The following is a 16,342-nucleotide window of genomic DNA, read 5'->3' on the forward strand; positions in this document are numbered from 1 at the left end:
ATTCTTTACTAATTAAGCTATCAGGGAAGCCCTCATTTTCAGAAAATGATTCCATTATACAAAACCTTGCATCTACTTATATTTAGAAAATCACTAAATCCTTCCTGACTAGCAGAAAACATCCTATAAAGTAAACACTTGATTGCATTAAACTCCCCCTTCACTGAAATCTTATATATTGACCTCCAGCTGCCTTTTTGGAGCAGTCTCTCAGGTCTCTGAGAGCTATCTGAAGTGCTGCCTCCTGGGCTGCAATCCTCATTTTGTCCCCAAATAAAACTTAACTCACAACTCTCAAGTTATGCATCTTTTTAGTTGACAGTTACGGTGACTGACCAAGTGACCTAGAGTGGACTTCCTTCCTTCACCTGAACTCCACGAGGAACCAGAGCTTTGGTACCAGCAAATGGGCCCCTTGTGCCCATCTGTCTCCTCTGGGAGTACAGATGAATTTGGGTAAGAGTTTCCTGATTCTCAAACCTCCCATCTTAGTCGACATTCTGAGTTTTATGTGGTGGTGGAGCAGGTTACCTGTCCCCTGTTAGTTGGAAAGATACTGGGGTGGGGTGAGATAGGTGAAATATCCAGGGCATACCCACTTATGGTCTAGGCAGTGAGTGGGGCTCAGTTGAAAGATACCAAGAAATTCCCATCCAGTAAAAAGATACTGGGTGGGATGTGTGGCTTAAAAATGCCAGGGGAATTACCCAGCCAGTGGAAAGATACAGGAGTGGGTGCCAACTGAAAAACATCGAGGAATACCCAGGGCTTGGCTGAAAGACACTGAGGTTGCTCAGTTGTAGGGAACTGAGTGGTCTTGACTAAGTGGTTATGTAAGAGGCTGATCTGACACTTTTCCTCAGTTTGGCTGCCTTTATAGAATTTGTTGGCATAAAAGTGAGGAGAATATATGGCAGCTTTGCTCCAAAGAAAAGGGGCAAGAGTCCTTCCAGTCATTTTCAGTTTTCTCAGGTGACTGAGAAATTTATAGAAGTGGTGGAGGGCTAGTCCTCATACCATGCAGTTGTCCCATAGGAGAAGCCCACTCATTAATTAAAACACTTGCTCACCTAGGGGTCACTATAAGATCTGGCCATTCAGTGACCTGAGCACCCACACTGGTCTAAGACTGCTGGAGGGAGAATCTGAGGCCTGTAAGAGGAGCTGAAATGCCTCTGTCGTAACTCCTGGAGAAGTTAAGCTCATAAGCAGCACACAAGTCCACCATACAATTTCACTAGTAGTTTTTATCCCTGAAAATTCAACTTAAAGGAGCTCATACCTGCAAGTATCTAGTTAATTGGAGAAAGTATACTAAAGAAGATCTCAATAAAAATGTCCAAATTGGGTTTCTTTTGCTATTACAAAATTGACATTTTTGCATACACAGTTAGAAAAAAGCCATAAGATGAACCAGAGTGAATGGAATAGTTACTTTGGTATCTAGGAAGTTCTAAAAGAGAAAATGATAAAGTAACTTCTTTGCAGGAAACCAACAAGAAATTACTTAAAAGTGTATCAGAACTAAGTTTGGAGCCACAAGCACTGACTCTGCCAGGTCGCAGGTCTAGGGGACCTGGGGAAGTCACGCTTGGCATTTATGCCGTTTGGCTTTTGATTTCTGGGCATCACTTTGACTTTCATTTTACTTGGAGTGTGACTCCCAGAAGGTGAGTTTCTGGTTTTGTTGGTTTGATTTGAGCATGCAGACATTTGGTACAAACTGTGCAAGCTAAAGTGGAAAGTGCTTCCTTTAAGGTTCCACATTCCACCTGGGAATCCCTTGGGGAAAAAAAAAAAAAAAATTAATGACTGGTCAACTTATAGCTACTATCCAATGACAAAGAAAGAATATTAGATCTTTATTGACATAGGATGGGAAGATGGACTGAAGTCCCCTTTTGTCCAGTAACATGTCCCACCCCTCCAGAAGTCCTCTTCAGGTGTCCTTCAGGCACTCAGAACAAACACAATTATTTTTATAACTGGAATCTACTTGTCATGTCCAACTCTTTTCCACCCTATGGACTGCAACACGTCAGGCTTCCCTGTCCATCACCAACTCCCAGAGCTTACTCAAACTCATGTCAAACTCAAACTTGAGCTTGTGGTGCCATCCAATCATCTCATCCTATGTTGTCCCCTTCTCCTCCCCCCTTCAATCCTTCCCAGTTTCAGGGTCTTTTCTAATGAGTCATTTTATCATATCAGGTGACCAAAGTATTGGAGTTTCAGCTTCAGCATCAGTCCTTCCAATCAATATTCAGGACTGATTTCCTTTAGAATTGACTGGTTTGATCTCCTTGCAGGCCAAGGGACTCTCAAGAGTCTTCTCCAACACCACGGTTCAAAAGCATCAATTCTTTGGCACTCAGCTTTCTTCATAGTCCAACTCTCACATCCATACATAACTACTGGAAAAGTCATAGCTTTAACTAGATGGACTTTTGTTGGCAAAGTAATGTCTCTGCTTTTTAATGTGCTGTCTAGGTTGGTCATAGCTTTTCTTCCAAGGAGCAAGCGTCTTCTAATTTCATGGCTGCTGTCACCATCTGCATTGACTGAGCAGCTGACCTGAACTGAACTGCCACCCCCGCTTCCTCAGGAATGAACAAGACTACAGCTGAGTTAGAGTGGCACTGGGCCTCAGGCAAGTAAAAATGGCATAGTTTCTCTATCATTTATAAGTTGCCTTTTCTTTTCTTTTTGTTTTTGTTTTTTTTTTTTTTAGTTGCCTTTTCTTAATTTAGCATTCACTTTGTTAAATTTTCCTTTGACTGTTTTCCTGATCTCTGATTAAGTTGATTTTAACAATTTTTGCTTGATCTTTCAGTGATTCTCTGAAGGGATAGCTCCTTGGAGTTACCTGCTCCACTATTTTAGTTGATGGTCATTCTTAACATATTAATTTTTGCATTATATGTTAATCTATTTTTTTTTTTTTACTGAGTTCTGGAAGGTTTACTCAAGCTAGTAAACTATATATAAAGCAAGAGGAGAAGGAGGCGACAGGAAATGAGATGTTTGGATGGCATCACTGACTCAATGGATATCAGTTTGAGCAAATTCAGGGAGATAGTGAAGGACAGGGAAGCCTGGTGTACTGCAGTTCATGGAGTCGAGAGGAGTCAGACATAAGTTAGCAACTGAACAACAACAACAAATCTCTACATATCTACTGATAGATATATCTTATGTACATATCTAGACCTAGATTTTGGCATTTTATTTCACTTTCAATCATATGTTTACCCTCTCCATTGTTTTAACACCAGGGGAAAGTATGAACACAGTTCCCCACTACCACAAATTATGCAGTTGAGTTTCCCACATTCGGGGAAATCACAGTAGTCAGCACATCTGAAATGCAATGGATTAGCCTTGCTCTGGGAAAAACATGTTTTTGATTATGATATCTCCCCTGCCAGGCAAGAATATCCATTGGGTTTTAATTCAGTCATCTATTTCTTACTTGGTCAACCTTTCCAGCTCTCAGATTTCTCATGTTTTGCTAGATATAGTGATTCATGGAGTCCACATGAGAGCAGCAAGTTAAATATCTTCTAAAGACTTCTCTTGTGTTGTTGCTGTATTAAGGACTGGCCCCTGGTTTTGAACAAGATAAATTTTTCTCACTCCGAATTCATTCTCATCATAGGGCTGCAGGAAAGGGGACTCCTTTCAGGGCCTGAGAGTGGGCTCTTGTCTAACACTTGGATATGAATTGTCCAAGGAGACACACATGCTGACAAACTGCAAATTTTAAGAAATGGGATTAGGAAAGGGGCACCCAAGAGGAGAGCAGTAGGGTAAAGGAACCCAGGAGAACTGCTCCCCCAGTGTCCAATTTTATAGCAATGGAGTTAGTTTCCTGGTTGTCTCTGGCCAATCATCTTGCTTGGCCCATAGTCTGACTCAAGATCCTTCCTGCTGGCACATTCATTTCTTAGCCAAGATGTATTCCAGAAGAATAATTCTGGGAGGTTGGTCATCTCCTCTTCTTCTGGCCTCTGCCATATTTATAGCAGCAACTCTGTGTTCCTTATCTATCTGGACCTCCTGCTGTGAGGAGCTCAGGCAAGTGGTCATTATCCTATCTAGGCAGGAGGTTTCATCCAATAGTTCCCTAACAATAGTTTGTAATTTTTTTTTCCAAGAAAGCAATGCTGCATTCTTCTGTAAGCCTTCCCCGCCACCCCCCAGTTTTAAGCATCAGTTTCTTTCCCTAGGTCTCCAAAGATATCTTATTATAAAAGTGAAAGATTTTCATGAGTCCATCACCAAAAGCTATTTATAATGAAAGTCTATAAACCTTTAGTTATTTTAATTCTATTCATTATGTCTCTTGATTTTCCTGCTATTAGTTCAGGAATTTATTTTTCTCCAAGATACTAGATATAGCTTATTACAATAATTAGGATTCCACTATGTTACTTTAATCAAGCAATTAGAATGAGAGAGAACTCTTATCCATCTCTATCTGTATCTATACCAGCATAATTTTCCAAACTCTGAACCAAGAGGAATTACTGAAAGGTAGACAGAAGCAGCATTTCTAGAAGCACTGCAACTGCATGGTGAATATGGGAAGGGATAAAAAGAACTCCCAAATACCCAAAGGGGAGAAGGTAGAGCCTACAGAAATACCAATTTTCAGGGAATCAACTGAACCCAAAGCTTATTTTTTCCACTCTCCTTCCTCCAAATAGAAAATATAATTTAAAGGAAATTCTACACAAATTGGAGATTTTGCATAACCTTTAGTAAGTTGTTCAAACATTTCATAATGTTTGGAGACTGAAATCTAAGTATTATTCCCTCATGATGCTAACACACACACACATCAGATCAGATCAGATCAGTCACTCAGTCGTGTCCGACTCTTCGCGACCCCATGAATCGCAGCACGCCAGGCCTCCCTGTCCATCACCAACTCCCGGAGTTCACTCAGACTCACATCCATCGAGTCAGTGATGCCATCCAGCCATCTCATCCTGTCATCCCCTTCTCCTCCTGCCCCCAATCCCTCCCAGCATCAGAGTCTTTTCCAATGAGTCAACTCTTTGCATGAGGTGGCCAAAGTACTGGAGTTTCCGCTTTAGCATCATTCCTTCCAAAGAAATCCCAGGGCTGATCTCCTTCAGAATGAACTGGTTGGATCTCCTTGCAGTCCAAGGGACTCTCAAGAGTCTTCTCCAACACCACAGTTCAAAGGCATCAATTCTTCGGCGCTCAGCCTTCTTCACAGTCCAACTCTCACATCCACACATAACCACAGGAAAAACCATAGCCTTGACTAGACGAACCTTTGTTGGCAAAGTAATGTCTCTGCTTTTGAATATGCTATCTAGGTTGGTCATAACTTTCCTTCCAAGGAGTAAGCGTCTTTTAATTTCATGGCTGCAGTCACCATCTGCAGTGATTTTGGAGCCCAGAAAAATGAAGTCTGACACTGTTTCCACTGTTTCCCCATCTATTTCCCATGAAGTGGTGGGACCGGATGCCATGATCTTGGTTTTCTGAATGTTGAGCTTTAAGCCAACTTTTTCACTCTCCACTTTCACTTTTATCAAGAGGCTTTTGAGTTCCTCTTCACGTTCTGCCACAAGGGTGGTGTCATCTGCATATCTGAGGTTATTGATATTTCTCTCGGCAATCTTGATTCCAGTTTGTGTTTCTTCCAGTCCAGCATTTCTTATGATGTACTCTGCATATAAGTTAAATAAACAGGGTGACAATATACAGCCTTGATGAACTCCTTTTCCTATTTGGAACCAGTCTGTTGTTCCATGTCCAGTTCTAACTGTTGCTTCCTGACCTGCATACAAATTTCTCAAGAGGCAGATCAGGTGGTCTGATATTCCCATCTCTTTCAGAATTTTCCACAGTTTATTGTGATCCACACAGTCAAAGGCTTTGGCATAGTCAATAAAGCAGAAATAGATGTTTTTCATACACATTTTCAAAAATATATCACCCAATATTTTTTTTTTTCTGCATGCTGTGAATCATTGGAAGATTTGAATGTCCCTATCAGTAAGTTAAGAGAATTAATTTGAAATCCTGAGCCTATAGTGACAATGATGTAATTGTCCTTGGTGACTTTTAGATTTATGTCAAAAAGGCACAAGGTCAACTAAAATTCCAATTAAAACAAAGTGGAATAAAGTTCTGTACAAAAGACCAATTTCATTAAATGCCAGCAGTAAATATGAATTTCTTTTAAGAATGAGGTTTCTGGACTTCATGAAGAGAACTGTTTCTTTCTTTCTTTCTTTTTTTTTTTACCTCCTGAATAAACAAGGCAATTTTTGACATGAAATAGATTTAGCTCACCCCAAATCTGAATTCTGAGATGTCTTGGGAATTTTTCAAGCTTTCTCAGCTATTATTTTTTCCATTGATTTTTATTATTTTACAATCAATGTAATCAGTTATTATAAACAATCAATATTGCTTTATTTTACCCAGATATTATCCATGTCTTTGTCACCATTTCTTATGCAATAGAGTCCTTTTTTTAATATTCCCTTGGTGAGCTCCTTGGTGATAAAGTCTCTCAGTTTTGTCTGAAAATTATTTTCATTAAGGTAATAGGTTATCAATTGTGTTATCTCAGTATGTTGAAGATATTCTACTACCTCTGGCTTCTCTCATTGCTGTTGTTTCTCAGTTATTATGACAAGCAAGTTTCTTTGACAAAGTTCTAATTTTATTTCCCAGATGCCTGATTTAAATATTGTTTAGAGCAGTGGTTCCCAAATTTTGCTGAACATTAGTTATCACCTAGTGAAATTTTACAAATCCTGGTGGCCCTGATTGCACCTCATACTAATTTAATCAGAGTATCTACAGGTGGAAGCAAGGTATCAGAGGTTATTAAATATTGCCAGGTGAGTATAATGTACAGCTAAGTATGAGAACCACTGGTTTAGAATTTTCATACATCATCAGTGTAAATAGAAATCACTTCACATGTTATCATAGATTGCTGGTTCCCACTCCCATTCTGATTCAGTGTGTCAGATATGGGGCAATCCTGTGATTTAGATGTGAGTGAGCCATGTGTGCAATGAAGAAATACTCTTATAGAACAAAGATCTACTCAATAAGTGGTTCTTGAAATCACAGCATCGGAATTAGCTACTGGTGAGCTTATTAGAAATGCAAATATTTAGAGCCTATTGACATCTACTGGGTGAAAATCAATGAACCTGAGGAATGTTTACCTTTTCAAGCTTTCCAATTGATTCTTATGCACATTTAATCTGAGAACCACTGATGTAAAGCATATGAAACCTAAATATGTGGCTACTAATCAGAACCACCTATCAGGCCACTATACTAGACTTCTTAGCTCTCCCTTACTGTCTGTCCACCATGGTAATGAGTACACCATGTAGTAAATGATAGAGAAATAATGTCAAAGGATGATATCTGCATTTAAGTTTGTGTGTGTAATAAATACTCAAAATTATACTTGATGAAACTAGTTGGGGAAAGGGAGCTTTTTCTGAAAATGTAAAAGGATTAAGGTATTTAGTCATAACATTATAGAAAGAGAAGATAAGAAAAAGGGGAAGATGATTATATTCACTAATGTGTGTTCAGCTCTTTTTCTCAGGCACTTCTCCAAATTTGAATTACTTGTCTTATCAAAGAATGGAAAGTTGGAGGAAATCACTTATTAAAAGTTGTTGCAATTCAGGGATGCTTTGGCTCTGAGGGATGTTGATAATCCAGATGAAGCCAATGAGAAAAGACCACAGTTGTGGGGGATAAAACTTGCCCTTAAAGGAATGTGGTGATATTATGCCTGTTGTCTAAGCCCATACAGGTTCTAGGTAATAAAAATCTTCCATCAACAGTGACCTGTTATGATATCTTTGGAATAAATCCCAGTTGTGAATGACATGATAAAGGCAGAAGTCAAGTCCTTATTTTGCTGTCAAGTCTTAGATGAGGAATCAAAGCTTTATCTAAATGAACTGAAATTTACAACAGTACTTCCTTCCCAGAAGAAAAGACTTTATTAAACAAAGAATAAAGCCCACATTAGGAAAGCATGGAAGGGTTTTCAGAAGGTCTTGGCTTTACTGGGATACAGAGGTCAAAGATTAATTCCAGATCTTCCCCAAAATTAATTAACAAAATAATTATTTATGACAAGATTAATTTAAAACTCCACTTGGGGCATTTGGCCTAATATCTGGAATTAGTTCCAATACCTGTTTCAGAAAAATATTAGAAGACACAATTTCTAAGATTCGTTTCTACTATGAATAATTCTGGTTATGTTCCTCCAAATTCTATTTTTAAAAAGCGAAAAGATTCCTAGGAAAATAATGTAGATATAAAGGGACTTTTAAGTAGAAAATGATGGTTTTAAGTGTCTCTACTGATTCCTTGTTGCTTTTCATTTGGGGAGAATAACAAGGTGAGGGTTTCATTTAGTTTTTGGACATGTAATATTTTCAGAGTCAACATTTTAAAATGCATTAAAGGGTGTAATAAATACACATTTTTGATGAATGACTTCTGCTTTTAAGCCTCTCCCTCTCCTTCTTTGTTCTACATATGAATAGACTGATTAGAAGTTTTGCACTGTCTCCTCCTTCAGTGCCTGTGGGCAATTCAAACCTGTTTAGAACGCCAGCCCATAGCCACTCTAAAAGCCCAGTCTATCCTTTCTGCCTTACTCAAGGCAGCCTTTACCTGCTTTTGCCTTCTTGCTACCTCAAGATTTCCTTGCATAAATTGCTGTTCAGTTGCTCAGTTATCTCTGACTCTTTGTGACCCCATAGACTGCAGCATACCAGGCTTTCCTGTCCTTCACTATCTCCCAGAGTTTGTTCAAACTCTTGTTCATCGAGTTGATGTTGCCATCCAACCATCTCATCCTCTGTCACCCCCAAGCCCACTGTGGTGCGGTATCATGAGTTTTGGTACACAAACCAAATTCTGGGTGGAGATCTATTTTTTTCTCATGAAACATTCAAAATAATGGTTATGTCAGCAGGATGTCTAGACCACAACCACCAGAAGCAGAGATCTCTTCTCTTGCTTTGGTTTGCTAACTGGCTCTGCTGTCTGTAGGTAAGCAATTATTTTGAGCTGCTGCTTACTCTGAGCTCTGTTGTTGCCTGCTGTGAAGTTTGTGCTTTGAGCTTGGCTACATTGTGCTGCATTTGCTGAGTTCTATGGAACCTCTGTCATATAATACTAGGAGAATGAAGCCTTCCTTAAAGTGGCTCTGAGTTGTACATCTCAGCTGAACTTATTCTGTGATTTAATTCCAGCATAGGCTGACAGGTGCTAGGCTCAGGAGAATGGCTTTTACCTTGTGGCCTTTGATTGTGTTTCTCAACTTAGGATTGTCCCCTGTTCTATAAAGGATTCAGGAAGACTCATACCCTATGTGCTATGTGGACCCACTTGCATGGAGGAAATATTACTATGCATTATGTTGAAGTCTACATTTCCTAAAGCAAACGACTCACTGCTGCTGCTGTGTCGTTTCAGTCGTGTCCAACTCTGTGTGACCCCATAGACGGCTCTCCAGGCAAGAACACTGGAATGGGTTGCCATTTCCTTCTCTAACGCATGAAAGTGAAAATTGAAAGCGAAGCTGCTCAGTCGTGTCCGACTCACAGTGACCCCAGGGACTGCAGCCTACCAGACTCCTCCATCCATGGGATTTTCCAGGCAAGAGGACTCCAGGGACTGCAGCCTACCAGACTCCTCCATCCATGGGATTTTCCAGGCAAGAGGACTGGAGTAGATTGCTATTGCCTTCTCTGGAATGACTCACTAGGACTCCACAAATTGCCTTTGCTGCTGCTATCAATACCTACGACTCTGACACCAAAATAGACCTTGATCCTCAGAGTTCTTGGGTAAAATACCTATGGTATGCCTCTGGCCCAGCCAGGAATTAATTCACCCATTATGACAGAAGGAACCCCTAAATCTGATGATACTGATTTGGGACTTTCTGAGGGAATAAATTTATAAATCTGCTCAGAGTAGAGAGGTTCCCCTAAAGTATATCTAGTAACCACAAAAAAAAAAAAAAAAAAAAGGAAGTGTCAGTTGAAAAAATGCACAACCTAAAATCTGAGAATTATGCTTTACTTGATGGACAAAACCTGGGATATAAATCCTGGGCACAGTATCTTAGATAGCTCTGAGACGCTGCTCCAAAGAGGTAAGAGAGGAGTCAGGATATATAGGCATTTTTGCAACAAAAACCAGGTAGTCTGAACTTCAAAAGATTACTGTTAATAAAAAAATACCCAGGTATTTCAAGTTAAGGAATTTAGTGCTTTTCTATGTACAATAAGTCTCCTACATACGAACCTTTAAGATGTGAACCTTCAAAGGTGTGAATGTGAGTTCACCTCTCCAGTCACATAAGTTAGTTCACATGTTTGGTGTATACTGTCATGTGTATGATTCCTCTGCAAGTAGTTGCCGTTTTGTGTACCTTCACGGTACTGTATAGAGTACAGTAGTACAGTATCTTTATTTCAAGCTAGATCTGAAAGAGGACAGCTTCATTGAACTCCTTGCTGTACAACACAAGGAGCTTACTAATGAAAATGAAATGGAATTGGAGGCCCAGAGAAAGGATGTGAAGACAGACATGAACAAGAAGTAACCAAAAAGCTGAAGAGTATAATGATGCAGGAAATGACAAGGGGATTTGTTTGTTTATTTGTGTGAGGAGGCACTGTTCTTCCATGGGGGAAAAATCCGAAACAAATATTCATAATGTACACAATTGGAAATACTAAATTTACCTGAATAATTTATACAACAAAAAGACAAAAGGGTGCCAATTGCCTTTTATTCCTCCATATCATACACTCTGAATTAACTTCAACATGTCCTAAAATGCATCAGTTGGTAAGTGTTCATGTCCTTAATGCTGGAGCTCAAATTAGAGTTAAACCTGGATATCCCACTAAATTTAACAAAGTATCTTAAAGGAGTTATCAAACACTAAATAGAAGACAGCTATGTTTTACCTTAACCATCAGAACAAGCATACTGCCTCAATTTCCCATGATCATAGAACATGTGAATGAAAAATGTCAACTGTAATATCAGCAAACTAAGGATTCTGTGGCATAAAGTCAGCAGCCACTACAGTCTCCCCCAACAGAGGGGGAAGAATAGGATGCTGGCCCTAGACAGTTAAGGTGGATATCAAAGAAATGATTTCAAAGAGCCCAGATTCTTGCATCTTTTCATGTATAGACATAGAAAAAGTGCTAAATTACTTAAGATGTCTGGTTTTCTTTAATTAATAGTAATCTTTTGATATTCAAACTACCCAATTTTTGTTGCAAAAACCTCTTTGTATCCTGCTCTCCCCTCTTCCCTCTTTAGAGCAGTCCATCAGAGTTATCTGAGAGGTGGTTTTCCAGACTTAAGTCCTCAGTTTTGTCTGCCAAATAAAACACAATTCTCAACTTTCAGGTTATGCATTTTTTGGACTCAAAATTCACTAAAATATCCCAATATAAACATGGATGCTCTGACCTAATGAGTAATAAAATAAAACAAATTTTGACTTAAAGTTAAATTAAATCTTTGGAACTTATACATTGGCTTGATAAAACTGGAGCCAATTGACCAGCCCCACTTCCTCAAATAAATAGTTAATATGGTCCAAAGTAAACTAAAACAGACTTTCCAAGACTGAAACTCATTATACAAGAACTATTGAGTGAAGGAATGATTATCCTCACTGCTCTTCCATTGAATACTCAATTTGGCCTATTCTTAAACTTGAAAGAATGAATGGTCGATTACTGCAATTTCAATGCTGTGGTATCACCTATATTATTAAAATTACTAACTTCATCCACAACTGGGTATTGTTTTTGCTTTGGCTCCATCCCTTCATTCTTCCTGGAGTTATTTCTCCACTGATCTCCAGTAGCATATTGGGCACCTACCAACCTGGGGAGTTCCTCTTTCAGTATCCTATCATTTTGCCTTTTCATACTGTTCATGGGGTTCTCAAGGCAAGAATACTGAAGTGGTTTGTCATTCCCTTCTCCAGTGGACCACATTCTGTCAGACCTCTCCACCATGACCTGCCCATCTTGGGTGGCCCCACAGGGCATGGCTTGGTTTCATTGAGTTAGACAAGGCTGTGGTCCGTCTGATTAGATTGACTAGTTTTATGTGATTATGGTTTCAGTGTGTCTGCCCTCTGATGCCTTCTGGCAACACTTACCATCTTACTTGGGTTTCTCTTACCTTGGACGTGGGGTATCTCTTCAGGGCTGCTCTGCAAAGCGCAGCTGCTGCTCCTTACCTTGGATGAGGGGTATCTCCTCACCACCACCCCTCCTGACCTTGAGCGTGGAGTGGCTCCTCTCGGCCCTCCTGCACCCAAGTAGCCACCGCTCCTTGGACGTGGGGTTGCTCCTCTCGGCTGCTGCCCCTGACCTCGGGGCAGTGGGGGGTGGGGGTGGGTAGCTCCTCCCGGCCACCGCTGGGACATAGATGGGGAAACAGTGGAAACAGTGTCAGACTTTATTTTGGGGGGCTCCAAAATCACTGCAGATGGTGATTGCAGCCATGAAATTAAAAGAAGCTTACTCCTTGGAAGGAAAGTTATGACCAACCTAGATAGCACATTCAAAAGCAGAGACAGTACTTTGCCAACAAAGGTCTGTCTAGTCAAGGCTATGGTTTTTCCAGTGCTCATGTATGGATTCGAGAGTTGGACTGTGAAGAAAGCTGAGCGCCGAAGAATTGATGCTTTTAAACTGTGGTGTTGGAGAAGACTCTTGAGAGTCCCTTAGACTGCAAGGAGATCCAACCAATCCATTCTGAAGGAGATCAGCCCTGGGATTTCTTTGAAGGAATGATGTTAAAGCTGAAGCTCCAGTACTCTGGCCACCTCATGCAAAGAGTTGACTCATTGGGAAAGACTCTGATGCTGGGAGGGATTGGGGGCAGGAGGAGAAGGGGACGACAGAGGATGAGATGGCTGGATGGCATCACCGACTTGATGGACGTGAGTTTGAGTGAACTCTGGGAGTTGGTGATGGACAGGAAGGCCTGGCATCCTGCAATTCATGGGGTTGCAAAGAGTCGGACATAACTGAGCGACTGAACTGAACTCAACTGAACTGAACTTCATCCAAATAGCAACTGATAAATATTATGCTATCATAGATTTGGCTAAAATATTCTGTTCATGCAGATTTCAGTAGTCCCTCAGTCACAGTTTGCTTTCACTTTCAGTGTGAGATTAAACACCTTTTCCTGACTTCCCATGAGGTACCGCAACAGCCTTGTTATCACACACCATCTTTCCAGGCAAGATCTTAACCACATCCAACTTTCTCTGAGAACACAGGTATGGCATCACACTGCTTTTATCCTCCTCTGAAAAAATGCATTTGCCATGCTCACTTAGAGTATACAAATACTCATAAAAGAGCTTACACACCAAAAAAGCAAATAAACTACTTCCCCACACATAGTGCAAGGCTCTGGCACATTAGTTGAGTTCTGGAAAATTACTTGCTAAACCAAGGGCCACTCATTTCCTGATACTTATGATAAAGAACAGCTAATGCTGTTACTGAAACCAAGCTTGCTCTAGTCACTGCACTACAGGCCACTAAATCTGAGAGACAAGGTGTAGAGGCAAGAAATATGACTTTATTCCAAAAGTTCACTGACCAAGAAGATGGCACACCAATGTCTCACAATAACCATATTATTGAGGTCTGGATGCCAGGTTCTTTTATAGAACACAGAGCTAGGGGAGGTGAGGAAATAAAGTAAAAAGGCTTTTCATTCTGCAAATATCTCGTAGGAGGGCAAGCCTTGGAGAGGAGATGTGTTAATTTCTTTCTTCCTCCCATCCACAGGTGGACACGGTCCTGAACAAAGGCACTTTAGTATAATATTCAAGCATAGGAGCAGGGTCATCCAAGGCAGGCTATTATGCATAAACTGTATCCTTTAAGTGAACAAAAGCAACCAGAAGCAAAGGTTAAAGTAAAAGAAACAGATCCAGCATGGAGTCAGAATTGACTCCTGCTGCAACATTACCTCTTTCAGCATCTGCAACATTTAAGTAAGTTCAATATCTTTTTTAAAAATGTGGCTTCTAAGTAAAATTTACAGATGGATTTTATAAGCCTATTGATGATATTATTTATAAATTGTCCCAGCTTACATTAGGGCCCCTCTAACAAATGGTTCTAAAATCTGTACAAATTGAACTTCAAGAGGAACTCCTGTTCAGTTCAGTCGCTCAGTCGTGTCCGACTCTTTGCGACCCCATGAATTGCAGCACGCCAGGCCTCCCTGTCCATTACCAACTCCTGGAGTTCACTCAGACTCACGTCCATCAAGTCAGTGATGCCATCCAGCCATTTCATCCTCTGTTGTCCCCTTCTCCTCCTGCTCCCAATCCCTCCCAGCATCAGAGTCTTTTCCAATGAGTCAACTCTTTACATGAGGTGGCCAAAGTACTGGAGTTTCAGCTTTAGCATCATTCCTTCCAAAGAAATCCAAGGGCTGATCTTCAGAATGGACTGGTTGGACCTCCTTGCAGTCCTGTTAATACCCCCCCCCCAAAAAAAAACTCCTTTACAGACACTTAGCAATTTCTTTCTCTATATGGCCCACCATGGCCATACCTTGCCCATGGGCTTTTGAAACAAGAATTTTCCCTCCTTGTCCTCATGCTATATGCCATTAGAGCAGGAGTAGCTGGCCACATATTGCACTCTCCTGGAAATAGAGGTACTCATAGTCCCTGAACATAATGGCTAATAGTGACTTATAGTCCCTGAACCCTTCCTAAAAGCTGATAGTTCTAACACAATTTTATAATTAGTATTTCACTTCAGAACTGATTTGTGAGACCTCATTTATTGGTTGTTAAATTTCTATGTATATCTGGATTTGTGTTTAGACTTTTTCTCTATTGATATGTGTATATCTATTCATGAATAATGCCAAACAGTATTAATTATTGAAGCCTTATAGCATACATAGTACTTAATAGGAAAGTTAGTCCTCACTATTTCTGACTCACAGTTAATTCTAGAGCTTGCTAATTTTACAGCCCCAAATCCCTTCCCAAATTTTACTTCCTATTAGAATCTTCTGGGAATCTTTTAACAGCCCCAGTGTCTGTGCCTTGTTGTTGTTCTGTTACTAAGTTGTGTCTGACTCTTTGCAAACCTATGGACTGTAGCATACCAGGTTTCTCTGTCTTCCACTATCTCCCTGAATTTTCTCTAATTCATGTGCATTGAGTTGGTGATGCTATCTAACCATTTCACCCCCTGCCCCCTTTCCCCCTTTTGCCTTCAATGTTTCCCAGCTTCAGGGTCCTTTCCAATGGGTCAGCTCTTTTCATCAGGTGGCCAAAATATTGGAGCTTCAGCTTCAGCATCAGTCCTTCCAATTAATATTCAGGATTGATTTCCTTTAGTATTGACTTGTTTGATCTCCTTACAGTCCAAGGGACTCTCAAGAGTTTTTCTCCAGCATCACAGCTTAAGAGTATCAATTCTTTAGTGCTCAGCCTTCTTTATGGTCCCACTTTTACATTTATACATGACTACCAAAAAAACCATAGCTTTAATTATACACACATTTATCAGCAAGGTGATATTTCTTCTCTTTAATATACTGTCTAGGTTTGTCATAGCTTTCCTTCTGAGGAGCAAATGTCTTTAAATTTCATAGCTGTAGTCACTTTCCATAGTGATTTTGGTCCTTGTCTTATCTCATACTAATTATATCCGAATGTCGTATGGTCGAAGGCATGCATTCATATTTCTTTAAGTCCCCAAGTGATTTCAACATGTACCAGTTTGTGAACCACTGCCTTAGGCAGATTCCAAGAGCAGAGAGCTCCAGATTGTTCACCAAATCAATTATAAAACAAATAATGTAACCTTTCATGGCTGTGCTCTGAGATCAAGCTCCTTGGTCTAGTGAACAAAGTTCTCTGACACATACTTATACAACTTTACTTGCTTTTATCAATTTCCTGTTAAGGTCTAGAGTTTCACCATCATACCTAATTGACAGTGACCATTTATACTCTCAGATGCCCACTTGTGTAGCTTTACTCGTGTGCTTATTAGAAAAATAACTATTATTTATTTATTTATTAAATAAATAAGTTAACTATTCATTAAAGAAAAGAAAAAAAAAAACAAAAACTAAAGACATGTTACCCACATCTTCAGGTGCTGATCTTAATCTACTTTACTTCATTTCTGCCAAGGTCGTTCATCTGTAGGTGCATCTAATCTTAAATTACACATCTTTCCTGCCTGGT

At 40.0% G+C, this 16,342-nt stretch overlaps 1 non-coding gene across 1 annotated transcript; it reads right to left on the minus strand.

The window, feature by feature from the left end:
• Positions 1 to 3,272: 3,272 nt before the first annotated feature.
• LOC133257902 (U1 spliceosomal RNA) lies at positions 3,273 to 3,436 on the minus strand. The gene has a single exon (XR_009739759.1). It is a non-coding gene; the product is annotated as a U1 spliceosomal RNA (small nuclear RNA).
• Positions 3,437 to 16,342: the final 12,906 nt, after the last annotated feature.

Source organism: Bos javanicus, chromosome 11 (assembly GCF_032452875.1).
Source record: "Bos javanicus breed banteng chromosome 11, ARS-OSU_banteng_1.0, whole genome shotgun sequence".
In the NCBI taxonomy this organism is placed as follows: Eukaryota; Metazoa; Chordata; class Mammalia; order Artiodactyla; family Bovidae; genus Bos; species Bos javanicus.